The sequence below is a fragment of the Tenrec ecaudatus genome, chromosome 4 (genome assembly GCF_050624435.1).
Source record: "Tenrec ecaudatus isolate mTenEca1 chromosome 4, mTenEca1.hap1, whole genome shotgun sequence".
Taxonomy (NCBI): domain Eukaryota; kingdom Metazoa; phylum Chordata; class Mammalia; order Afrosoricida; family Tenrecidae; genus Tenrec; species Tenrec ecaudatus.
The window spans coordinates 137,063,046-137,067,748 of NC_134533.1; the positions used below are offsets into that span (position 1 = coordinate 137,063,046).

General features: G+C 40.7%; 1 pseudogene; it reads right to left on the reverse strand.

Annotated features, from left to right (window-relative positions):
- Positions 1–2,842: 2,842 nt before the first annotated feature.
- LOC142447127 (cell division control protein 42 homolog pseudogene) lies at positions 2,843–3,778 on the reverse strand (annotated as a pseudogene).
- Positions 3,779–4,703: the final 925 nt, after the last annotated feature.

The following is a 4,703-nucleotide window of genomic DNA, read 5'->3' on the forward strand; positions in this document are numbered from 1 at the left end:
ATTTCCCAGTATTTCCAGGAGAGGGCACAAATTCATTTTGTACATATTATTAGTGCTTGTCACCACCTTAGCAGCCTCACCCTATGTGACCCCCACACACCCTAACTCCCGTTTTACACATGCCCAACAGATAGGTACCATGTGCTATCATTGTAGAACCTGCGAAAACCAGCGTGGAGCAGACGCCTTGCCCTGTTGCCAGACCCGAGAGCTCACTTGGGATTGTTGGGTTCCCACTAGGGCTGGAATGGAGAGAGGAGAGGGAAAACCTTATTAAATCCAGTTTTAGTTACAGATATAGTTAAACCCAGTTTAAGTTATAGTTCCTATTTCCCCTCTCATTTCCTGTGGCATTGGCATTCTGAGAGCAGTAATAAAAACAGTACCAGGTACTAAAGGGTGCTCTGTCTTTAGAGAATTAAAAATAATAATAAAACAGCCTAAGAAGGTTGTGTGCTTATTACAGTCACACACTGACAATTCTGTATGACGTCAAGCACTCTCTCCTAGAACAAAGAATCCTGTATCGATTGATGTTCTAAAAACACTTCTGTGGTGACTAATAAACGTCATAATGCATAAGATTATAAATGAACACATGCATCAGATATGTATGTGTGTGTAGCAATTGGCCGCTTGTCCTCTAAGAAGCATCTTATTTTGCACAGAGTTAAGTCAGAGACTCCCTAACATACGTGGTTGCTTGAGAATACATTTCTAATGGTTCAGAATCATTCAAGTTTGCTTTGGGAAGCATTTCATATATCCTGTACCTATGGAAGGATCTGTTTCTGCATTTACATAATAGAGTTTAGATAAATTAAGGCAGCATGGTGATTGTAACAGAATTTGAGCTGTTTCCATTCTCTCTCGTTCAATTTGATTGTCTCATTATATGTGACTGACTGGAGTTTTAAATTTATGATTATGTTTAATCATAAATTTAAAACAACCCAAACTCAATGCCACTGAGTTAATGCCAACATAGAGTGAACCCATCAGGCAGGGTAGAACTGCCCCTGTGAGTTTCTGAGACTGGAACTCTTTCCCAGAGTAGAAAGCCTCATCCTGGTCCTGAGAAGGGACTGGCGGTTTCAAACTCCTGATGAGTTAGCTGCCCAATACTTAACCACTATGACGCCAGCACTCCTAATTTAAAGCAAAGAATAGTGCAAACTATGAATGATAATATTTTCACCTGCAAGTAAATTGATATATGAAAGATTTTATTGAATTTAGTAGTATCTTTCAAAATTGAAATGATTACTTTATCATTGTTATTTTTAATGCTTATTTATTAAAAAGTTCAATGAAAGAAAACTTTGACTATTGCATTTTGGTCAGTCACTATGAATATTCCTTTAATTTCATGATTATTGATGAAAATTATATTTTAGAAAGGAGATGGTGTTTTTTAAATGTCAGCCCTGTATGTTAGATATACTGCTGCCCAAAGCAGTTAAACTACCTTGCACATCACATCTCCAGGGCTAGGGATTAGAGAGCTACTTAACCTGAAGGGATTGGTCCTGCTGCTTTGGCCTGAATTCACCTGCTACCCTTATGGAGAGCAGGCTAAGCCTTAAATTTTTTTAAATAATCTAAACAACAGGGGGAGGGGGTAAAAAAGAGGAGCTGATACCAAGGGCTCAACAGAAAGTAAATGTCTAGGAAAGAATGAAGGCAACATATTTATTTTTTACAGAGTTTTTGTTTGTTTAATACATCTGAAAAGAATGCATATACAAAGAATTGAGACATGAAAAAGCAATGGTTCAACACTAATGATTCTACAAGAATTAGAATTTGGGGAAGGTAGAAAAGATAACCTAAACATTTTAAGAAATTGGAAACTGCACCAAAATAAGCTGATAAAATCCCTATTAACACTTAAGTAGAGTCTTCTTAAGACTCGTTCCATGATATTTATTAAACTAGAGAGCCTCAACTGGCTGCTCTAGGGTTCCTTGCATGTAAAAACTGAAATAAGGGGATTCCCCTGACTGGTCCCCATGTTGTTAAATGTTCTCCCCACCCCCACCCCACCCCCAGCTTCTTAATGAAGCAGGCCTCCATCCCCATCACTTGAAAGAGGATGTGAATCATTCCATAGATATCTGTCTGCTAGCACCACCCCTCATACGTCCTCTGTCCACCAGGTCTCCGGTTGTGTTCTAGGAACACAGTATCATGTCCTATTAAGCTGCACATCTAAGTTAAGCATATCCGACAATGACTGACAAGGAAAACAATTTTTTAAATTATGAACTCAATTCATTTGGTGTATTTTTAAAGGTGCAATACTTTTATCATTTTTCAGTGTAAGAAGTTAGAAATTAACTTCCCAAAACTCAGCAAATGGCAAACAAATTTCCTTGAAAGTCACAGTCAAGTATATAGTGCATCCTAGAAAAGAGGAGGGGCAAGAGAGGCTCCACCCACTGTCATGAGTTTCATCAAATACTGGACCTACTCTGGGGTGGAGAGAAAGGCAACTTTCAAAAAGGAGTATGTTATTGAACGAGGCATTTACCATACTCCTTCCTAAGAGCACCAGGTGGGGAACATGGTTTCTAAACTTGATCTCTAAGTGGAATGTGACTGCAATCCCGTCTTTCTCCCCTCGGGGGTTATCCACTGGTTAATGAATTAAAAATAAAACTAAGTAAAATGAGCTCCCCACACACTCCCCCCCCACCCACCCCCATAAAAGGAAAAACAACACAAAACACTAAGATGTCCCAGATTACTCATTACTCTCCAGAGTGGAACCAGGGAGCAGCTTCAAAAATTCGAATTAGTTTGTTACAGAGTCATCACCAAGCATGCCTTGCTTAAAAAAAAAATCTCCTTGAAACAACAGAACAAAAACTAGTACTGATCACTTTTCAGACACTATACAATTACTCAAAATTAACTAGTACAGGGAGAGGGCGGGGGGCACACCTACATACATAGGGACCTTGTCTCACACAAATGCATGTGGGTAGGTGCAGGGCATTTGTCATTATTGCAAAAATGAATTTTAATTTTTAATCTTTAGTTTGATTTAAACATTGCTCTTAGTATGATGCTGACATCAGCTTGCAGAAAGGCTCTGGAGAGATGTTCATAGCAGCACACACCTGCGGCTCTTCTTCGGTTCTGGGGGCTCCAGGTCAGCCAATATTGCTTCGTCAAATACATTCTTTAGGCCTTTCTGTGTGAGTGCAGAACACTCCACGTACTTGACAGCCTTCAGGTCACGGGCCAGCTTTTCGGCAGTCTCTGGGGTGATGGGTTTCTGTTTGTTCTTGGCAAGTTTCTCAATAGTAGAGGGGTCATCTCTGAGATCAATTTGGGTTCCAACAAGCAAGAAAGGAGTCTTTGAACAGTGGTGTGTTATCTCAGGTACCCACTTTTCTTTCACATTTTCAAATGAGGATGGAGAGACCACTGAAAAACAGACTAGAAATACATCTGTTTGTGGATAACTCAGCGGCCGTAATCTGTCATAATCCTCTTGCCCTGCAGTATCAAAAAGTCTGAGAGTATATGGCTCTCCACCAATCATGACTGTGACTGCATAGTTGTCAAAAACAGTTGGTACATATTCGGATGGAAATTTGTTTGTTGTGTAGGATGTCAGGAGACATGTTTTACCAACGGCACCACCACCTACAACAACACACTTTATTGTCTGCATTGCTGAAATAGTATTGTATCCACTTTTAATTTCAAACTCGATGTTGACCTCAGCTTCTCCACCAGGGCGTTGGCAGCACTGCGCGGGGTCTCCTCGACTCGGCAAGATATTTATAAACATGCCTGATGCAATCGATGTATGGATTGTAACAAGAGTTGTAAGAGTCCCCAATAAAATTATCTCTTAAAAAATTAAAAAGCCTAAACAATAACAACCACAAAATTTTCCATTCTAGTTGATTCGTACTTATAATGAGCCATATGTGAATGAGTTGTGCTTCTTCCATGAATTTTCTTTTTTTTTAAACATTTTATTAGGGACTCATACAACTCTTATCACAATCCATACATATACATACATCAAGTGTATAAAGCACATCTGTACATTCTTTGCCCTAATCAATTTCAAAGCATTTGCTCTCAACTTAGGCCCTTTGAATCAGGTCCTCTTTTTTATTTCCCCTCCCTCCCCGCTCCCCGCTCCTTCATGAGCCCTTGACAATTTACAAATTATTATTTTGTCATATCTTGCCCTATCCTGCTTCTCCCTTCACCCCCTTTTCTGTTGTCAGTCCCCCAGGGAGGAGGTCACATGTAGATCCTTGTAATCGGTTCCCCCTTTCCAACCCACTCACTCTCTACGCTCCCAGTATCGCCAATCACACCCCTGGTCCTAAAGTTATCATCCACCCTGGATTCCCTGTGCCTCCAGCTCCTATCTGCACCAGTGTACAACCTCTGCTCTATCCAGACTTGCAAGGTAGAATTCAGATCATGATAGTGGGGGGAGAGGAAGCATTTAGGAACTTGAGGCAAGCTGTATTCTTCATCGGTGCTACATCGCACCGACTGACTCATCTCCTCTAGACCCCTCTGTGAGGGGATCTCCAGTGGCCGACAACTGGGCTTTGGGTCTCCTCTCTGCACTTCCCCCTTCATTCACTGTGGTAAGATTTTTTTTTGATGATGCCTTATACCTGGTCCCTTTGGCACCTAGTGATGGCACAGGCTGGTGTGCT